The sequence below is a fragment of the Muscardinus avellanarius genome, assembly GCF_963383645.1.
Source record: "Muscardinus avellanarius genome assembly, chromosome: 8".
NCBI classification, from domain to species: Eukaryota; Metazoa; Chordata; class Mammalia; order Rodentia; family Gliridae; genus Muscardinus; species Muscardinus avellanarius.
This window is the reverse complement of record NC_137794.1, coordinates 27,057,123-27,080,254: the sequence shown is the minus strand read 5'-3', so window position 1 is coordinate 27,080,254 and position 23,132 is coordinate 27,057,123.

Sequence of the window (23,132 nt, the reverse complement as noted above, 5' to 3'; positions counted from 1 at the left end):
GATATATGATTACAATGTACCAATTAAAAATAGAAAATTAAAAAAAATTAAAAAATTAAAAAAGTATAAAAAAATGACCAGCTTGATTTGCAACAAACAGTAGAGGAAGAAGGTGCCTCTTCTTCATTAGGTGATGTTCCCCAAGAGGGGAAGATTTGTGCGAGCAGTGTGTGTGTGTGTGTGTGTGTGTGTGTGTGTGTGTGTGTGTATGTGTGTGTATGTGTGTGTGTGTGTGTGTGTGTGTGTGTGTGTGTGACCTTTGTGATTATCTGTGCCACTGAATCTTGCAGTTTTCCTTTGGTTGGTTGTAACTGTCTTCCTTTGCAGACCTGCTCTGCTTCTTTTATAGCAGTGCCAGATGCTAGAGATGGGCTGACAAATATGGCTCTACACTGGCACTCTAAATTCTCATGACTAAGTAGGAACCTTTTTTTCTTTATAGGAGTTATTTTATGAAAGTTCTGGGATTGCAGATCATCCATTCATTTGAAAAAGTTTTTCCTAATAACCTCCTATAATATGCCAATACTGCTTTTGGTACAGGAGATACAACGATGAATCGACCTTGATGCCCACAGAATGTTCACATCATAGTATGTGAGACAGGAGTCTAAATGAGTCAATAGTGTGTCAGGGATGTAAAGGGCCATGAAAAAACTGAAGCGAGGTAAACGATAGAAACTGATAAGGAAGTTGCTAATTTAAAAAGTGCTGTCTCTCAGCCAGGTGTGGTGGCGTACGCTTGTAATCCCAGCGCTTGGGAGGCAGAGACAGGAGGATCGCACAGGTTCGAAGCCAGCCTCAGCTACTTAGTGAGGCTCTCAGCAACTTAGTGAGACCTTGTTTCCAAATAAAATATAAAATAGGGCTGGGGGTATAGTCTGGAGGTAGAAAAGTCCTTGGGCTCCACCCCCAGTACCACACACACACACACACACTCACACACACACACACACACACACACACAATAGCAAGAACTTGTTTTAAAATAAAATAATAAAAAGGGTCGGAAGTGTATCCTGGAGGTAGAATGCCCCTGGGTTCAACCCCCAGGATCAAAAAGAAAAACGAAACCAAAAGCAGTGTCAGGGAATGCACCAATAAAACAACAATTGATTAGTGATCTGAAGGCAATGAAGGCGCTGGCCATGCGCAACTTGCAGGTTAACTTCTCCAGTGTCAAGGACAGTCAGTGCCCGGGCTAAAGAGGGATGTGCCTGGCCTTCCTAGGAAGAGCAGAGCCAGCGAGAGGAGCAGCAGGGGAGTGGGATGTGTGGGAGATGGGAGCAGAACACTTAGGAGAAGAACAGAGACCCGACTTTGTTAAGGCTTTTCATCCATGGCAAAAATTTAAAATTTTACTTTAATGCAAAATGGAAAGCCATTTAGAAATTACTCTAAAAACAACATTGGGATCAATGTTGTTAAAATTTCTTTAATTTAACTATCTTTTTCACATAAAAATATTCAAACACAAAAATCTGCAAGCTGGGTGTGGTGGTGCACACTTGTAATCCTGGCATTTGGGAGGCTGAGACAGGAGGATCGCAGTTCGCGGACAGCCTTAGCTACTTAGTGAGGCCCTTTGCAACTCAGTGAGACCCTATTTCAAAATAAAGAATAAAAAAAATAGGGCTGGGGGTGAAACTTGGAGGTAGAATGTGCCTGGATTTCATCTCCATTGCCGAAAAAAAAATTTTTTTTAATATGCAAAGTGTCCTAATCAAGATTCTATTCTGAATTTTTTTCTTTAGCTCAGGATGCTCCTTTTTCCCACTGCACCCCAGCTCTTCCTTCCTTCCTTCCTTCCTTCCTTCCTTCCTTCCTTCCTTCCTTCCTTCCTTCCTTCCTTCTTTCTTTCTGTTTTTGAGATTGTCTCATTAATTTGCCCAGGTTTTTTGAACTTGCCTCAAGGTCTCAAGGACAGCAATTGCAAGCCTGTGCCATAGCACCAGCTTGATATTCTCTTTTATCTTAGCAATATCAAAATTCTGCTGTCCGTTCTAAATTTTATAATACATTTTAACTCAGAAAAGACTCTACATTTTTCCTATTGATAATAGATTTTTGCTCTCACTCCAGGTTTTTTCATATTTTCATTCACATTTTCTTTCTCTTAGATTTTTATTTCAGCCCTTAAACCTCAAATACTCAGGTTGATGCTGCCAAATCTGACCAAGTTCTTTATTTTCCACAGTTCTTGGGCTGCAGAATTCCTCCTCCTTCACAACAGTCTATCTCTTCACTGACTTATCTTCTATCTTCAATTTTTATTGTTCTTGACTAATTTAATTTATGAGAAAAATCCACAATATTTCAAAGAAATCTTTTCCCATCAGCCAAGTTTGTTCACCAGGCAAGAAACCCTTGGGGCCAACCAAGTTACCTACTAAGTCTTGAGGAGAGATCTAGATAATGTAGATGAAAGAAAGGAAGAAGGAAAGAAAGAAAGAAAGAAAGAAAGAAAGAAAGAAAGAAAGAAGGATGTATAGCCCAAATTCATTAGTAATTATGAGAGTGTCAGATATTTTATTTTGGGATGTATTGCCCATCAATTTACAGAAAAAATTGTTTCAAAGCCTTCCATGAATTCCTTCCTGTGCCACTTGACAATGAAGCAGTGAAAACAGAACACACAGATGTGCCCTGATATCAGGAGCCACAATTTTAGCAAGAAACTCTAAGTTTAAAAGTTTTAAGCAGTTAAATTAACCAATCATTGGTAAATTAAAATAAAGAGTTGCTTAAATTGTTGGCCTAAATTTTTATTAGAAAAATGGCACATGAACTGGGCGTGGTGGCGCACACTTGTAATCCCAGCATTCGGGAGGCTGAGACTGGAGGATCATGGTTCGCGGACAGCCTCAGCTACTTAGTGAGGCCCTCTGCAATTTAGTGAGACCCTGTTTCAAAATAAACAATAATTTAAAAAAATAGGGCAGGGGGTGTAGCTCAGAGGTCAAATGACCCTGGGTTTCATTCCCAGACCTGCAAAAAAAAAAAAAAAAAAATGGCACATGTACTGGGTATGGTTGAACATGCCTTATAATCCCAGTTGGGAGGCTGAGGCAGGAGGATCATAGGTTAGAGGTCAATCTCAGTAATGTAGTGAGACTCTCAATAATCTAGGGAGACACTGTTTCAAAATAACAACAAAAAACAAACAAACAAAAAGAACTTAGCCAGGTACAGTGGCACATGCTTGTAATCCCAGTATTGTGAAGGCTGACACAATAGAATCACAGGTTCATGGCAAGCCTCAGCTACTTATTGAAGCCATCCACAGCTTAATGAGACTCTCTTTCAAAATAAAGAATAAAAAATAGGACTTGTGATGTAGCTCAGAGGTAGAATGCCCCTGGGTTCAATCCCTAGTACTGCAAATAATAATAATAATAATAATAATAATAATAATAATAATAATAAAGTAAAAAAGCTGAGGTATAGCTCAGAGACAGAATTTTCTTGGGTTCAATCCCCAGTAACACACACACACACACACACACTCACACTCAAAAAAGGTCACATGAATAAGTTTGATCTGTAAACTTAACTTCAAGAAACTCTTTTGTAATCAATAACAACTCAAAGTAACATAGAAAAACATCCTTTTGTCACAGTAAACAAACCTACATTGCTTATTTAGAATATCTGAATTCCTAGTTTTTATTAAAAATTTATTTTAGTTAAATTTTTAAAAGTAGTACCAAAATTATATAAAATAATCTATGGTAACCATCAATAACATTTGTGTGTATAATATTATATACATTTAATACTGTATATATTATACATACACACATAGATACACACACATATATATGTAAATGTAAAATAATAGGTGACTCGTGGGACATCTGGATTTAAGGTTTAGGGAGAGGTAGAGATCACTTCCACCTGAGAAGATTCTGGAGACTGCTCATAAATAACATGATAATAATTAGCATAGAGAAACCAATAATTACCTAAGTGGTTGGAAGGAAAATAGAAAACTAGAGCATCAGTGAAGAAACGGATTCCATGGATCCTGTCAGCATCTTGTTAAAATGGTGTCGGGTGAGCTGTGGCAGGGGCCATCACTAAGAGATACTCGTGGATGTGGCTATGATTTGCAAATTAGCCATCTGACAATCTGATCAATATGATCCCTAGGAATTTTGTATTAGCCTCACTTAGAAATTTCATGGTATAGATTATTCATCTTTTAATTTTAGAGAGGCTATTTATCTCTAATTTATGCAATCTGTGTGTCCCAGTTTTTGAAACATTCAGGTTGCATAGTCATGACTACAAAATGCCCAGCACGAATCTAAGTGACTGGGATAAAATATTTAGCCATAAATTTAAAAGCTTAGTTAGTATGTAACACAGACACTTACATAATAAGGATGATGATAATAAATGTGACTCATGGTTACCATTAGAGTTGTGTAAAAATTAAATTAATGATAGTTTTAAAACATGAAATGATCATTTCAAGGGAAGAAGATTGGTTTTCTGTAACCACATGCTACAAATTCACAACAGAACTTGAGACCATTAAAAGGTATCATGATGAAAGAGATAACAAAAGTCCCCCTTGAATTTGACCAAATCATTAAACACTTGGGGATTCTCCACTGCCCAAGCTGACCCCTGGCCCACCCCTCTCAAAAAGGGCACAAGAACCACCATAGTCCTGGCCCCACCTGCTGCTCCCAGCCGCTCCCTGCTATTGTAAGTTTCTTACTCTTCCTAAATTTTCTCTATCTAAAAAAATATGGTGGGCCTTCCTTAAACAAAAGGTCAAACTTTTGCTGCCTAGAGTATAGACTGTCTCCACTTCTCTGAATGGAGTAAATGCATTAAGACCCAAACAAAATGTTACTTCTTTCATGAACTCAAATAGGCTCAGCTACTACAGCTTTAAATTTAAGTAGACACTGTACAACATTTTCAACACAGAAATTTTTTAAACCAATATACAGATGACTCAACCTCCAGGTGTGGTGGGAGCCCCAGGACAGCGGAACAGACGGGAGGAAATCAGGACCAACCATGCAGAGTAAGGACGAAGAGAGAAGCTGAACACAGCTAGCTTAGTGTGTGTGTGTGTGTGTGTGTGTGTGTGTGTGTGTGTGTGTGTGTGAAAGAAGAGAAAGAAAGAACAGAGGATTTTGGAGAATCCAAAGCAGGATTATGGCAAACTCAGATTCAGACTTGGTTCCCATAGAAATCAGAATTTTTTGTTCCTCTTCTACTGTCAATGACAGTACTTTTAAAAGATATAATTCACATACTATATAGTTCACCCACTGAAGTTGTATCTCTTAATGGTTTTAGTGTATTAAAAGGCATATGCAGATATAACTTAAATTTAGGACCCTTTCAACTGCCTCAGAATGAAAGGCCTAATCCTTTAGCCACCGCCTCCCTCTGTCCCCTTGTGAGTCCTGAGAAAACACCAATTTACATTCTGTCTCTATAGGTTTGCCTTTCAATGTTGTTTTATATAAACAAAATAATATATCATGTGGTCTTGTGTGACTGGCATCTTTTACTTAAGTGGTGATTAATTTTTGGAGTCAACTTGCCTGGATGGAAGGATAAGCATGTAAGTTGTGAAGCATTGTTTCTGGAAGTGTCTGTGAAGCTGTTTCCTGAGATATGAGCATTTGGATTCGTGAACAGAGTAAGGAAGGTCTGCCCTCTCTACTGTGGGTGACTCCATCCAATCTACTGAGGGCTCAGACAAACAGGAGGCAGAGGAAGGTATACTCTCCCTCTCCTGGAGCAGGGCACCCGTCTTGCTCTGCCCCTGGACAATAGGACTCTAGATTCTTGGACCTTCAGTCTCTGGGGCTGGTACCAGACCCTGGGCTTTTGACTGAGAGTGACACTGTCTTTACCCTGGCCCTCAGGCCTGGGCCTTCTCTGACCTTCTCCTTTCTCCCTAGTAGAATTGCCCAGTCCTCGGTGTGCTATCCAAATTTCATTCACCTGAAATCCCACAGCATTGCACTCGATCATAAAAATATATGCATTGTGTTAGAAAAGAATATGCATATATTTAGTGTAAATATTATAAGTACAAAATTTCCACCTTGAAAGCACTCATTTGTGTTAAGGTTACTGCTGTTCTTGTAATTATTTATTGAAATTGCTCTAGATACTTGAGCATATGTATAATTTTAATATCCTCATTGTGAAAAATGTGATTTTTTTGAATCAGTCAAAAGTCAATAAAAGCCAAGCCAATTAAAGTTAATTTTCAAGGTCAATTTTACTCCTTTCAGGGTAAAAGTTAATTTTGGGAGCCAAAATCTTCAGGTTTAAAAAAAGCTGTCAAGAGAGGATGGTTATTCTATATGGTGTTAAAATTCACTCTGAAATAAAATACAAATGACAACATTCCAAAATTGTTATGTGGCACTTTCAACAGAGTTAAATGATAGTTTACCAAAGTGACCCTTGGAATTAAAATATTTAGCTAGTTGTGGTAGTTCACTCTTGTAATCCTGGTACTTGGGAGGCCAAGGCAAGAGGATCACGGGTTTAAGGACAGCCTCAGCATATAATGAGATTCTCGCTAACCTAATGAGACTCTGTTTCAAGATGAAAATAAAATAGGGCTAGGGGTATAGCTCAAAGGAAGAATGGGTTCAATTCCTGGTGCCACACACATACAGAAATTATAATATTTTAATTTGTAAAATCACTGTTTATTTCAATCACAATAATCTGCATATTATTACTCAAAATCATCATTTTATATATTGTTTTCTCAAAATGAAGAATTGGAAACTCTGGAGACAGAGTTTCTGTCTTACCTGTTCCTATTGTGTGTGTGTGTGTGTGTGTGTGTGTGTGTGTGTGTGTGTGTGTTTTGGTACTAAGGATGAAACTCAGGGCATTCTACTTCTGAGCTATACCCTCGGCACTATTTAATTTTGTATTTTGCAACATGGTCTCACCAGGTTGCTGAGGGCCTGGCTAAGCTGCTGGGCTTGCAATCAGCCTCCCAAGCACTAGGACTGCAGGTCTCTGCCACCGTGCTCAGCCCGGCCTGTTCCTGCTCTTCACAATGCATCGCAGCTTATTCCTGATGAAGTGGCATTTGGCAGACTCACTGACAGAAGTACTGTGTGTATAGTATTTGATAATATAACTCAAGAATCAGAGAGAAAGCCCTCATATTGGAAATGACCCTTGATTTTGTTATGAGATTTGCATAATGATCTTGAATTATATGAACTAAAAGTCTCCAAAGGATAAAGCCAAAAGCAATCTTAAAAATTAATAAAATGGTAAACCACACTTTCAGAGTTGCTTTTGAATACTAGAATAGACATGAAATGAATTAATGGGAAACACTAACATCATTATTTTAATATTATGATCCCAAGAGATGTCATGATCCAAGCAAAACTAATGAATTTAGATTATTCCATTTAGTATTGTTTTTACTTCAGGGGAATTCCCAAGTCTTTAAGCCATACCTATAGCTACTAGGGGTGTCTGATTACATGGCTCACCTAATGAAACAGTAAACAGATTACCAAATTATAAGCTCCCCAGGTGGAGTGGAGGAGGTTAAAATATTTATATTTTCAAATATCAAATATTTAATCAGGATTATTACCCATCTTCGGTAGGCTTAATGACATTTCATCATTTAACTAAATTCAAATATAGAAATGAAAATTTAAAAAATATAATGGATAATTTTATGATATTTAAAAGTGAAGGCTTATATACATGCAAGCTATGAAATAAGCATTTACAGAGACAAAGCATAAGTTTTTGAAGTTCAAGGAAGAAGTCGCAAAAATGTGCATAGCAAGTGTGTGCTTTCCTAATCTCATACTTATGTTCTATTTTCTTTAAGCAAGTGAATTTGTGTTGGGGGAGGGGTACTGGGGATTGAACCCAAGGTATTTTATCTCTTAGCTACTACCTTATTTTGAAATAGAATATCACTAATTAGCAGAGAGTGTTGCTAAGTTGCTGAGGCTAGCCACAAACCTGAGATCCTCCTGTCTCAGCCTCCCAAGTACTAGAATTACAGGCATGCACAACCACGCCTGGGGAGCAAAGTGAATTTATATATCAGGAGTTCTCTCCCTGAGATTTTCATTATTGATTGAATTCTCCCTACAAAATGGGATTTTTTAGTCTCATAAAGAAACATTTGGACTTCGGGAAAGATGGCGATGGAGAAAAGCAGGGCTTATGAGCCCCGCTAACAACCAATCTCTATTACCAAAAAACCAGCGCCTTTCATAGCCAGAAAACACCATCAGCAGAGAAACAATTACAAGGGACAGAGAAAAATAGGGCTGGAAAAACGAGACACCAGAAAGAAACCAGATTGCAGTGCTGTGGCCAGAGCTGTGGCGCGGAGTGGCAGGCACCATCTTCCCTTGCAGCACCAGGCCCCAGAGAGGAGGGGAACTCAGAACAGAGCTCAGAGCCAGAGAAGAGATACGGCAGCCTCACATCCAAGGATGTGGCAACAGCGCCTTCCTGCCGGCGGCAACGGCGAATTCACCAGATGGTACCAGACCAATGCACTCAACAGCCCACCAGGCTCCAGAGAAGAGCGGCAGACAGTGAGCCAAGTTGAGCCGCTACGGATCAGCCGGGAGGAATTCGGCAGATTTCTCGGCACAGGGAGCATCTAAAGCTCCCAGGGACTGGGCTCAGCACACCTTTCAGGGACTCAGAGCAGAGCTCAAAACCAGAGAAGAAATGCCAGCCTCACAGCCGAGGGGGTGTGGCAGCGGCGCCATATTGCTACCGGCGGCAGCAGCAGCAAATTCACCGAACCGACTACAGCTCCATCAGTACACTCAACAACAGTGAGTCAAATTGCAGCCCCTAGAGGAGAAATCCCAGTACTGCACTCCCAGGGACTTGACCCAGTGGGGGAGTGGCGGTGGCAGAGATATCACACCATAGGAGAACGCCCAACCAGGCACCCACCATGGTCTCAAGCAGCCTCAATTGACTCCCTGGGTCTGAAACGTTCCGATACAACCCAGTAAAGGAGTAGTGGGGACCAAGATACCACAGACTCGAGATCCAGAGCACCTTAAGTGAAGTCACAGTGACCCAAGGGAAGAACCCAGAGAAGGCACAAACTTCCTAAATCATGGGGAAGAGGAATAACAATGGAGCAATGAATGCCCACAACCCCAAAACATCAGAACCTGATAAAACAGAAATTCAGAAATTTCTAGAAGATCAAATCAGGAAAATAACTGTAGAAATAATAGAGGTGTTTCTGAAAGAATTCAGAGAGAGCCAAAAAGAGATAAAGAATGCAATTAATGAAGTAAAGGCCTCAATTCAAAGTACAAACAACCGATTTGACCACATGGAGAATAGAATCTCGCTCTTAGAAGATGATCACTCCAAACATGAATGCATAGTTTCTAATTTAGAAAAAAACATCCGACAGCAGGAATCTGACATTGAAGAAATATGGGCCCATTTTAAGAGAGCTAACCTAAGAATAATTGGAATAGAGGAGGGAAAAGAAAGTGAAACCAAAGGGATCAACAATCTCTTCAAGGAAGTAATAGCAGAAAATTACCAAACATAGAGCAAGAGGTCGATACACAGGTTCAGGAAACTTATAGAACTCCCTTTAGACAGGATCAGAGAAGAGGATCCCCACGCAACATCATTGTCAAAATGACCAATGTGGAAGCCAAGCAGAGAATCTTAAAGGCAACAAAAACAACTCAGAGGCAAGCCAATTAGAATCACTCCAGACTTCCCAAACCAAGTCATGAGAGCCAGAAGGGCTTGAAGTAACATATTCCAAACTCTAAAAGAAAACAACTTCCAACCAAACATTTCCTACCCAGCAAAACTTTCTATCAAATTAGATGAGGAAATAAGAAGTTTCCATGACAAACAGAAACTAAAGGAATTTATGTCTTCAAAACCAGCACTAGAGAAAATACTCAAAGAGATTAACTACAAAGAAGAAATAGGTAACACACACCAGAACCAGAGAAACAAGATTTTCCATCCAACAGACAACTAAGATTGGTTATCTGTGGAGATTCATTACTTATGTTAGTCTTTTACCTATCTCTAAATTGTATTGTTTGCTTTTATTGTTGCTAATTTTTAGGATCTCTAGTTGGAATATTAATATACCTTCAGATATAGCATTTGGAAATATTTTATCCCATTCTATCAGTAACTTTTAACTCTGTTTACATTGTCTTTGGATATACAATTTTTTTTATTTTTTAGGGAGTTTGTTTACCCTTCTGTTGCCTGTGCCATTGAAATCATATACAAGTGATTTACTGCCAATTTCAATGTTGTGTGATTTTATGACCCAGATTTTCTCCTAAAAGTTTATAGTCTTAAGATTTATATTTAGGTCTTTTATCTATTTTGAGTTAATATTTGTATATGGTGCTAGGTAAGGGTCCAATTTTATACTTTTTCATGTAATTATTATTTTTCAACAATATTTAGTTAAAATATTATTATTTCTACCACCAAATGTTCGTGGAAACCTTGTCAAAAATAACTTGACAATATATGGAAGAATTTATCTCTTGGCTTTTATTTAACTCCAATCGTTTATATATCTTCCTTTATAACAGTACTACACTGTTTCAATTATTGTACCTTTATATGGTTTGAAATCAGAAAATATACATCTTCTAGCTTTGTTCTTTTTCAATATCATTTTGGGTATCTAGAGTCCATATTCCATATTAGGATAGATTTTTTTCTGAAAAATAAATAAATAAATGTATGATAGTTTCACCTAAAATAAAAAATAAAAAAAATTCTCTGGTAAGAAAGAAAGCAAAAAGAAATATTGTAATGTTATCTTTAAGTCATCAAAAGCTTGGTATCAGACAAATGAAACTGTTATGTGAGATTATCATTGTTAATTTTGGATAAATTGCTATAATACTAGATGTCAACCACTAAGCCAAGCATGGGAAGAAGGGATGGGGAGGGAACGGGGTGGGGATCGGGTGGTGGCTGACTGGGCGTTGTGTGCATGTATGTCTACAAAAGGTTCTTTTTTTTAATCTCATTATGATGTATGAATACAGTGCACCAATAAAAAGAATTAAAAAAATAAAAAGAAATAAAAAGAAAAGAAACATTTGAATCAGGAAGAAAATGTCCATGGGACTATTTCAGTTAATTTCTGGGCAAACAAAAGTTGGCATGTGCTTTTCAAGGCAGTGTGCTGGGGGGATAATGCAGTCTGCAAATACATGTATAATAGTTACAAGAAGGAAATGAATACCATGAAGCTCATAATGCAAATGGTAGACATGCTAGGCTGCATAAAACCTTTTTAGTCAAGCATGCTGCTGGCTTAAAAAGATGTCTACAGGTTATGCCTTCTAGAAATAAGTTATTTAACCCAAGTAAAGGTTTCTTATACTTTGACCACATTGATCAACTCTGCTATTTTTGTGGGTGGTGAGGTGCTGCTGAGGACTGAACACAGAGGTGTTCTGCCTCCAAGCTACATCCCTAGCCCTTTTATTATTTTTGTTTAATTTTGAGACAGTGTCTCATAAAGTTGCTGAGGGTCTCATAAAGTTTCTGAGGCTGACCTTGAATCTGCAATCCTTCTGTCTCAGCCTTTCAAGTACTAGAATTACAGGCATGCATCACTATGCCTTGACTTTTTATTTTTTAAACCCTTGAATGTGAAATATTTGAACCAACAATTTATGTATATTTGGTTTAGTTTAACATTTGAAAATCATTCTGAACATGAAAAAATACACACAATATTTCTTTTTGCATTGAGAACTTCTGCTTCCTTATTTTAAAAAGAGTATCTTTAAAATACTTTTCTAAACAATAGTGCATTTTGGATGATGGGAATGAATGGCCCTCCATGAATGTGTGAGGGCTGTTCCCTCTGCCCCTGCCGTCACCACTACTCGGGGCTGCCCTCCGTTCTCTGTGCAGACCACAGCATGTGGGAGAGGGTACGCGCTGAGAACCCAGACCTCCTCTCTGAGGCCAGTCCTGTGGTTCCGCCACCTCTGTTTGATATTTATGTGTCAAAGAATGCAGTTCCCCTCTGCATTTTAACACACTTCAGCTAACCTTACGACAGGACACATGAGCACTGCTCATGAATAAGGCATTTGGATTATTGTCACGCTCATGTCAGGGTCACCAGACCTCTTTCATTAAATCAACCCTATTTCTTACTGTAAGTCGACATAAACCAAAAATATAAAGGGATAATATATCTGACGCCAAACAAATTCACATTGTTTTCAAATGTGTGCCTCATCTAAAGATGTATTTTAAGCAGACATTTTATTTTTTTGAACTTTTCCAGAGGATATTATCATCCACTCCCTGCACCTGGTATCAGAGTAACTCGTTTACAGACTGACTCCGTCTTCAGCATGAGGTTATACTCTGCTGCATGCGATCAATACGGCCTACAGTGCATGTTTTACCTTATTTGGAACAAATGCTTTTTCAAAAACTTTATAACCTTGTCCCTTTAAACCCCATTTTTTAAGATAAACAGTATTTCTATTTACCCTCCAGGAACAGGATTCCAAGAGGAGCTCGCAGCAGAAGTTCAATAAATACTTGAAATGGAACTGATTCTAAGTGAATTATATGTTTTTAAGAAAAGTGCCAGTTCAGAAGTCTTTTCATCTTTCTTTTTTCTTTTTTTTCCTTTCTTTTTTTTTTTTTTTTTTTTTTGTGGGTCTGGGGATGGAACCCAGAGGCATTTGACCTCCAAGCTACAACCCCTGCCCAACTTTTTATTCTTTATTTTGATACAGGGTCTTTCTGAGTTGCAGAGAGCCTCACTAAGTAGCTCAGGCTGTCCGCGAACCGCGATCCTCCGGTCTCAGCCTCCCAAATGCTGGGATTACATGCATGCGCCACCACGCCCGTCATCTTTTCATCTTTCTGAACCAAGAAAAGTAAGAATCTATAAGTTACCAGAGAAGGCCCAACTTAAACTTTGCCTGAGTCTTTGAACTCAGTATTTGTTAATTCCCTAATCGAGCTACTGAACAAAGCAGGGTCCCGGGAAGTTCCCAGCCAGAGTGAACTCAAGATTGCCAGATCATGACTCGCCATGATGTGGGCTGACTGCGGTGAGCTTGGAATCCTAGAGCAGCAGAGAGAGAGAGAGAATAATGTGGCCTCAAGACCAGAAAGGAAGAAGCTTAGGTGGGAGTGCTTCTGAGAACAGTAGAGTTTCAAGTTACTGAGGTTGGGGGGCTAGAAGTGGGAGGGACAGGATGAGGAGAGGTAGGGACACCTCTACTGTGGCCACAATCAGGGGATGTAAAGTGGCTTAGAGTCTGGGAAAGGGAGGGCTTGGTCCAGGGAGGGGCTCCAGATCACTTGGGAAGGGTAGGAGAAAAGGGGGATGGAGAGAATAGCAGTGAAAGGGAAGAACTTTAATTTGCTACTTGAAAGGGTCAAGGTGGTGGGAATTTGTCAAAGGCTTGGAAATGAAAGTGATATGATCCAGTTTCTAAGTCCTTGACAGTGTGGACAGGACAATAAGAGAGGAGTTGGAGCTCTTGAGCCAAGGGCAATGTGAAGTGGCTTGAATCTTTACTATGAAACTTTAGTAGTTGGCTTTAAGTAGAATGATCTTCCTTCATGGTAGAATCTCTTGCTAAATTTAAATACCATCTCTTACCCCCAGTGCCAACATATTTAGTTGTCCTTCTCCTTAGTCCTAATCACTTATATTTGTTTCCTTCTATCATGTTGGTCACTAACATTGGCTAGGATGCACCTGCTGTTCTCACTGAAGATGCTGATAAAGACTGTGGGACAGGATTTCCTGGAAGAAAGAGGCAAAGTATGGCATTAGGTGATCTTGAATAAAATCTTGACTTTGGCAGCTTTAGTTTTGTGGCTTTGGGAATTCCTTGACTTTCTCACCTTAAAAACAGAAACTAAAGTTACGTAGAGCCTTACTAAGTAGCTGAGGCTGTCCATGAACCACGATCCTCCGGTCTCAGCCTCCCACATGCTGGGATTACAAGCATGTGCCACCACACCTGGCTTATTGTATTTTATGTTGAAGCAAGGTATCACTAAGTTTCTCAGACTGATCTTGAACTTGTGTTCCTCCTGTCGCAGCATCCCAAGTACTGAGATTACAGGTATGCACCACTAGGCCCAGCAATAAACATATTTATTATTTAAGGAAAAGTGTCATGAGCACATTTTCTATTTTCCAGTTTTTCTTTTACAGACAGACAGGCATTGGCAGGAGCTCCTGGTAGAGGATGGGGCTTGGGACTCTCCTGTCACTCCAATCCCAGGTCATTAGTGCTTCCCATGAGCTGAACAGCTGAGCTGCTCCAGAATCCTGTGCAAAACAGTCTTGTCTTTAACTATGTAATCAACCTGACAGCGCCACGCTGAAATAAATGTGAATACCATGGCCAGGTGGCCTTGGGGATGGTGGAGTGCAATTAACCTGCCTACTCCCATTCCCAGAATGCCCCATGGAGAGGTTTCCTTGCGCCTGGCTGAGCTTGGTTCTGGCTATTAATTTCAAACGGCATTTGTGCCCCCTGAGTGTGGTCCTAATTGGTGCCACTTCCAGAGATCAGAGGAACCTAGATGAAGACTGTCTGAAGCATCCATTCCCCTGGCAAACTTGTCAGAATTTTCAAAGAAAGTGAGTGAGCAGAGTGGTTGAGGAGAAAGAGAGTTGATGCTTTCTCCTATTTTCATCTGCATAGAATGATAAGGTGGGTGTGGCTGTAGATACCTGGAATCCTAGTACTTGGAAGGCAGAGACAAGAGGATCATAAGTTTGAAGGCCAGCCTCAGCAACTTAGCAAGGCCCTTAAAAATGTGGTGAGACAATTTCAAAATTAAAAACTAAACTAGGCCTGGGGGAGTAGTTCAGAGGTACAATGCCCATGAGTTCCATCCCTAATACCGCAAATAGTAACCATAATGATGATGATACTGAGGAGATGCACCCATTTCTTAGTATGACGAGAATGTAACCCAGAGTCCAAGCCTGGTTAGAGAGCAAGTGGTGGAGTTTTATCCCCAGAAGTGCAGCTCAGCAGCGTGAGTAGAGGTGTGGGTCTGGAGAGGAAAGGACTTCTACACAACTGGCTTTTGAGGTGCATTCATTTAGTGCAGTTTCTTTTTTTCATTCCTAAAAGTAGGAACATCAGAAAAATGCTTTTCTCTGTAGCTGCAATTGGCATTTTTGCAGTGGTCATTAGAACCTGTTGGCAGTGAAAAACAGGTCAGCCTTTGCAGAACTGGCTGTCATTGGTGCCAGAAGCAAATAGAAATAGAAATAGTAAGGCCAATATTGTTATCACCCTACCAGGAGCCAGCCAGAGCTTCCATCCATCAGCTTTCCTAAGTGCCAAGGACTCTCATCTTGCCTGACCTCTCAGGGCCACTTGTTTCTGTGAAATGGGAGAGTGAGGAGCGTGAGGTGGGAGGTAAGACTGCCACTGCATCTGAGCAGCTAGCGTGACTTCCCAGCCCATGACTGTCTCTTCCCAAGGGGGTTACCTCCTTTAATTACAGAAAAGCTTGAAAATTAAGTCTATTTTAATGGAAGTATTAATTAATAGAACATTTCTAGAAAGCAATTTTGAAAATGTGGCCATTTTTATCAATAGCTTTTAAAAAAATGTCATATATTTTATCTAGAATGTCATTTCAAGGACTATACATTAAAGAAATAATTTAAGATGCACACAAAGATTTGTATGTACAAAAGGTATATTTATATTTTAAAACATTTTGAATAGACAGCACTAAAGTGTTAAATTGTCATTGGTCCATATTGAATATATTCAGCTATTAAATAAATGGGTTTGTAGAACTTTAAGGAACATAAGAGAGATACTTATAGCTTAAATGTTCTCGTTCTTAAGTTTAGCCATCAGGCATTGGAGTAACTTCTGGAAGACACTATCTGTCCACTCTCTGCATTTCTGCTTTTTCTCCTCCAGCCATCGTATTAATCCTGTTTCCATCAGTAGGAGGCTGAGGCACGTGCCCACCTGCTTCCAGCCATGGCTGCTTAGCTTTGACCTTCAACCTGGGTTAGGTAGAAAGCAGCTTCCCTCTGAACACCCTTTTAGGATATAGGCTCACTGCTAGCGTTAAAATAAGGAAAGCAGAAATCAAAACTATATTTATGGTACCACCATCCACTTACTCATTCCTTCAACAGGTATATGCTGAACACTGATCATGAAGCAACAGCATGGTCCCCGCCCTTCCAGAGCTTGTAGCTGAAAACCAACGGAAGGTGATTAAAATCCATGTGTGAAGTGCCACAACATGAGTGTGCCCCAAAAGGGATCCCAGCCTGAACGTGAAGGGAAGTCAGGTAAACATGTCCAATTAAGTTTTTCTCGAGAAGTAGTTTAGAATGGCTGAAATTTCAATCTGAGTGTTTCAAGGGGTTCTATCAAGCAGCCTAAGGGAGAAGAGAGATGGAGGAAAAGGGGCTTCTAAGCCACACTAGCAGTTCTTAGTCTTCTGAGTGGTAATGGATAACGGATACATGTTTGAGCAAGGAATAAACAGTGGTCAAATTTTCAAGCTAGACAAAATCTATAACTGCAATGTGGAAAGTGTCTTGTCTTATGGGCAGCATGGAGGCATGGAAGGTCAAGAGGAGACTGTACTAGTAATGTCAGCAGAGATGGAGTAGGCTGACCATGGAGAGGACAATGACCGGGAAACAAACTAGCTGAACTTGAAAGATATATAGAATTAACTGAACTTGGAGAATGGTAATTCGTGTGAGATGAATGAGGGAAAGAGTCAAGGATACAGCCCAGATTTATAGCTTAGTGTAATTAACTGAGATCGAAAACAGAAAACCAGCGAGGGAAAGATAATAATTTCAATTTTAAACACGTTGGATTTGTGATGCCAATGAGACGTCTAGGGGTGATGCCCAGAGGAAATTCTATCTACGCATCTGAAACTCAAGAAAGGCTCAGAACAGCTGGAGACAGGGTTTGATATGTCATAAGTGTATAGATCATACTCCAAAAAGTGAGTATGCATGAGAGAATATGGGAGTTCAATTATAATTTTTAATTATGATCTTTATAATTAAAGAGTGAGAAAAGTAGCTGAGAATAAAGTGCAAATATACCTGAAGGGCAAGTAAAGGGAGAAAAACCCATGCAGGATGGAGACTCAGAAATAGTTGTCACAGAAGAGATAGGGAAACAACTCAGTTTAGTGCAGTGTCACAGCGCATCAGAAGAAGAGTGACCCGGTGATAAGAAATCTCTTTATAAATAACGCTAGATTATTAAAGGAGAAAATGATATATCAAAATGATTGAAAGTGAGCTGGTAAAACCTGATGAATATTTTTAATGGCAAACATGTTAACATCCGTGTGTGTGTGTGTGTGTGTGTGTGTGTGTGTGTGAATATAAAGTAGCAGCAAAGGGAAAGGGTCTGTGGTGACATGCAAAGGACAGCAGGCACAAGCTTCCAAGAATTCTCCCCCAGTGCAGTCACACAGGATGAGCTCAATCCTTCTACTAACGACTTTTAACAACACGGGGAAATGTCTACCAGAGATGTTTGTTAGAGACACAGGGTCCACAAATTTTACTGGGAGCTGGTCACACAGGTGCTTTCTGCCTAGCATTTTCTAAAACTTTAAAAGGAAGATGTTCATCACAAACCATATTGTTTGCACAATTAGGTCCATAAAGGCTTTCTTCACAGGGAAGGATGGGAACAGGCACATAATCTATTCCCAGATGCCAGCCAAGAACCAACTTTGTAAGTAGTCCTTTCTAAAGATAGCAGCCTCATGTTCTCCATGTGAGTGCTGGCTCCGTCCCCCTTTCTGACCACTAACATATTAGGACGTTTATTGCAGCACAATTCACAAAAGCCAAGAAATGGAAACAAACTTACTATCCATCCACTAGGGAATGGATAAAGAATGTGTAATACACATACACAATAGAATATCACTCAGCCGTTAGAAAGAATGGAATCGTCATTTGCCACAAGCCAGAGATCAGGAAGAGATCACTATGTTAAGTGAAACAAGCCAGGCACAGAAAGGCAAATCGCACATGCTCTCACTCATATGTGAACTCTAAAAAGTTGACCTCAAGGAGGCTGAAAGTACAGTGGTTACCAGTGAGGAGGGAGGATGAGGAAAGGTTGATTAATAGATACAGTCAGATAGGACAAAGAAGCTTCAGTGTGCTATTATTCCAGAGGCTGACCATAGATAACAATAACACACTGCCCATTTTGAAAGGTAGAAGAAAAAATTTTGGATGTTTTCATCAAGAATAAATGATAAATGTTTGAGGAGATAGATATTCTTATCCTAACTTGAACATTACACAATGGATATAGGTATCAAAATATTACATGATATATCACTCATATGAATACTTTTATGTATTGATTAAAATATAATCAAGAAAATAAAAGAAAAAAGGATGCTTAGACACATATTGGAGAATCAGGAGAGTGCTGTTTCCATTACTACTGAATATTGTTTCAGGAGTATTAAGCAACACAACTAAACAGGAAGGAAAAAAGCAAATAGAATAAGTGCTGTAAAGTAAGTGGCATAATCATAATTATCTATGAATGATGCAATTTGAAATTTACAGAAAGTTTATTCCACAAAGCAACAAAATAATAAGATTTGAACAAATTTAAAAATCGTAACAATTGTAAAATTCAGAAAAGATAAGCTAAGGACAGATGTCTGAGGCCAGTGCAGGCTGTCGATTCAGTGTGTGTTGCCCAGGCCACACCAGGGAGGAGTGAGGAGCCAGCCAGCGTGGCCAGTATGAGTGAGATTCGCATAAACACAAAGCTGGAGAAGTAAAACAGGGCATAGTCTCTCTGCGGCTTTGTAAGCCGTGATTAGGTTTACTTTTCCTTCCATTTTTAAAGCAAACCAACATCTCGAAAGGATATCACAAGTTTTCAAGTCAGATAGTGCTTGTACTCTGGAAGTGTCATTCTAGCTGAAAATGTGGAAGTAGTCTTGACATGAGCCAAAGAGATTCAAGTTTTGAGGGGAGATTTATGAGGAAAGTGTCTATAGTCATATAAGATCCAGACAGGAGATTCTGGTAGTGTAGATAGAGTGATAGAGGTAAAGATGGGGAAACTATAATAACCTAGCAATGCATAGGGAATGCAGTTAATGGGTTTGAGGGTGAACATGAGCAAGGTGCTTGGATGACTTCTGGGTTTCTGAATTGCTCATCTATGTAGATGAAGGCACAACTATGTAAGACAGAAAACGCAAACAGAAAGCATAGCTCAAAAAGTATAAACTCAGTCGTGTGTGTTGGTGCACACCTATGATTCCAGTACTCTGGAGGCTGAGACAGGAGGATCACAGATTTGAGGCCAGCCTCAACAATGTAGTGAGACTCACAGCAACCTAGCAAGAACCTGTTTCAAAAATAAAAAGAACCAAATGTGCCTGCATGTATGTCATTATCAATATGATTTACATTATGATGTGAGACTATAAAGCACCAATAAAAGCACATTAAAAGAAAGAAATAAAAAGGGGTAGAGTGTAGCTGAGAGGTAGAATGCCCCTGGGTTCAATCTCCAGTGCCACACACACAGACACAGACACACAGACACACACAGAGACACACATACACAGAGACACATACACACACATCATAAACTCAAAACTTTCTCTCACTCAGATCTATTATTTTAACCTGATTTTCTCTTTTTCTTTTATTTTATTGTAGTAAAAAGTAGAAACATACTATTTTTGAGCTAAACTCCCAGCCTTATTATGTTTTTATTTTGAAACAGAACTCATTAAGTTTCTGAGGCTGTGCATGAAGCTGCAATCCTCCTGTCTTAGCCTCCCAAGTACTCAGATTAAAATTGTGTGCCACTTTACCAGCTTAACCTGATTTTCAATCACTTATTTTGAACCTAGGAAAACCAAGACTGAAAAATTATCTTCATTTTTATACCTTTAAGACAGGGTTGAATATTGCCTGAAGAGGGATTGACAAACAGCAATAAAGTAATTACATAAATTAAAAATACATTTTTAGACTATTATTGCTTTATAGTATAATTTGAAATCATGGATTGTGACACCTCCTGCATGGTTTTTATTGCTGAGGATTGTTTTGGCTATTCTGGGTCTTTTCTTTCTCCATATAAAATTCATGACTGATTTTTCTAGGTCTATGAAGAATGTCGTTGGTACTTTGATAGGAATTGCATTGAATCTGTAGATCACTTTTGGCAGAATGGCCATTTGATATTTATTCTGCCTCTCCATGAAAAAGGAAGATCTTTCCATCTTCCAAGATATTCTTCAACTTCTTTCTTTAATATTTCATAGTTTTCATTGTAGAGTTCTTTTACATCTTCAGTTAGGTTTATTATTAGGTGTTTTATTGGTTTTGAGGTTATTGTGAATGGAATTGTTTTCTCTATTTCTTTCTTTGTGGATTCATTATTGGCATATAGAAAAGCAACTGATTTTTATAGGTTGACTGTGTATGCCGCCACTTTGCCGAATTGGTTAATCAGCTCCAGTAATCTTTTGGATGAGTTTTTTTGGTCATCTAGATATAGGATCAAGTCATATGCAGTTAAGGATAATTTTAATTCCTCTTTTCCTATTTAAATTCCTTTGATATCCTTCTCATGTTGCTGTAGCAAGAGTCTTGAGGACTACATTGAAAAGAAGTGGTGATAGTGGGCATCCTTGTCTTGTTCCTGATTTTAGGGGAAATTATTGCAGGTTTTCCCCATTCAATATGATGTTGGTTTGAGGTTTATTGTATATTGCCTTAATGATGTTGAGATACATTCCTTCTATTCCAATTTTCTGCAGTGCTTTTAACATGAATGGGTGTTGGATTTTGTCAAATACTTTTTCAGCATCTATTGATATGATCATGTGGCTTTTGTTCTCAGTTCTATTTATGTGGGGAATAGCATGTATTGATTTGCATGTGTTGAACCAGCCTTGCTTTCCTGGGATGAAACCATCTTGGGCATGGTGTACAATTCTCTTGATGTAGTTTTGAATGTGTATAGATAGTTAGAATTGTTGCATATATGTTGATCAAGAATATTGGTGTGTAATTTTCTTTTCTTGAGATATTTTTATTTGGTTTTGGGATTAATGTGATACTGACTTCAATGAAGGAGTTTGGAAGAATTACATTTCTTTAATTTCCCAGAGCAAGTTGTAAAGTATTGGGATTAGTTCTTCTCTGAAAGTTTTGTAGAATTCAGCTGGAAACCTGTCAGGACCTGGGCTTTTCTTTGATGGCAGAATTTTTATTGCTGTTTCAATTTCTTTGCTTGCTATTGGCTGGTTTAGGTTTGCCATGTCCTCTTGGTTCAATTTAGGTAGGTTATATGTGCTTAGAAATCTATCTATTTCTTCCATATTTTCCAGTCTACTAGAATATAAATTTTCAAAATAATTTCTGATAATCTTTTAAATTTCCCCACTGTCTGTGGTGATGTCTCCTTTTTCATTTCTTTTTTTATATTTTTATTGTTGCATTGTAATCATACATCACATTGGAATACAAGACTTGAGAAGATATACAAGGACACATCATCCAATTAGCCCTCATCCAGTCCCCATCCCATTCCCTCCCCCCTCTATTCCATGCTTGATTGGTGATATCTTTGATACATTTGTTTACATACCTCTTGAGTTTTAAAGAGGTTCCATCCTCCCCCATCCCATCCCCTCTGATTGGTCACCTTAACTGCTTCTCTATAGGGCCCTTTCTACAACTTGACCTCCTCTTGTTACCCCTTTCCTCCTAGTTTTTGCTAATTAGGGGAAGCATCTGCTTTTTATTTTCTGTGATATTTCTCTGTGCATGCCGCATTGCACGTTCTGATCCCACTCTTGACGACCCCAGTAGTGGCCTGGCCATCCAGAGGACTCTGATCCTGACCTCGCTGGCTCCAGCACTGGCCTTGCCTCATGGGAAGCCCTGATCCTGGCCTTGCTGGCCCCCACACCGGCCTAACCCCTTGGCTGGCTCCAATCCCGGCCTCAGAAGCCCCAGCACTGGCCTTGCTCACGGGAGGCTCTGATCACAGCCTCGCTGACCCTGGCACCGGCCTAACCCCTCGGCAGGCTCCTATCCTGGCTTCGGAGGCTCCAGCACTGGCCTTGCCTCATGGCAGGCTCTGATCCCGGCCTTGCTGGCCCTGGCACCGGCTTTACCCCTTTGCAAGCTCTGATCCTGGCCTTGGAGGCCCCAGGACCGGCCTTGACTCAGGGCAGACTCCAATCCTGGCTTCCTTTTTCATTTCTGATTTCAATAATTTGAGTTGATTATCTCTTTCTTTTAGTTAGGTTGGCCAAGGGTTTACCAATCTTATTAATCTTTTCAAAGAGCCAGCTTTTTTTTTGTTGACCCTTTGTATTTTTATTCTCTATTTCATTTATTTCTGTTCTGATTTTAATAACTTCCTGCCTTCTGCTGGCTTTGCAATTAGACTATTGTTGTTTTTCTAGGTCCTTGAGCTATATCATTATGTTGTTTACTTGACAACTCTCTGTTTTTCTTATGTGGGCACTCAATGCTATAAACTTTCCTCTTAACACCACCTTCAAAAGTGTCCCATAGATTTTGGTATGTTGTGTCTCTATTTTCATTTAATTCCATGAATTTCTTTATTTTTCCTCTTATTTCTGATCTTACCCACCTAATTCACAAAGCAATAGTACTTAAAACAGCATGGAATTATCACAATAACAGGCAAGGCAAACAGACCAATGGAACAGAAGAGAAGATACAGAAACAAAGCACACACTTATATTCAATTGATCTTTGACAAAGGAGCCAAATTCATACAGTGGAGAAAAGACAGCCTTTTCCACAAATGGTGCTGGGAAAACTGGCTATAGATTTGTAGAAAGATGAAACTAAATCCTTACCTCTCACTGTGCACAGGAATCAACTTGAGATGGATCAAAGGCCTAAAAATCAGACCAGAGACTGTGATGCTATTAGAGAAAGCCATAGGTTCAACATTTCAACATATAGGCACAGGTAGTAACTTCCTTAACAAGGCCTCCAAAGTACAGGATATTAAAACAAGAAT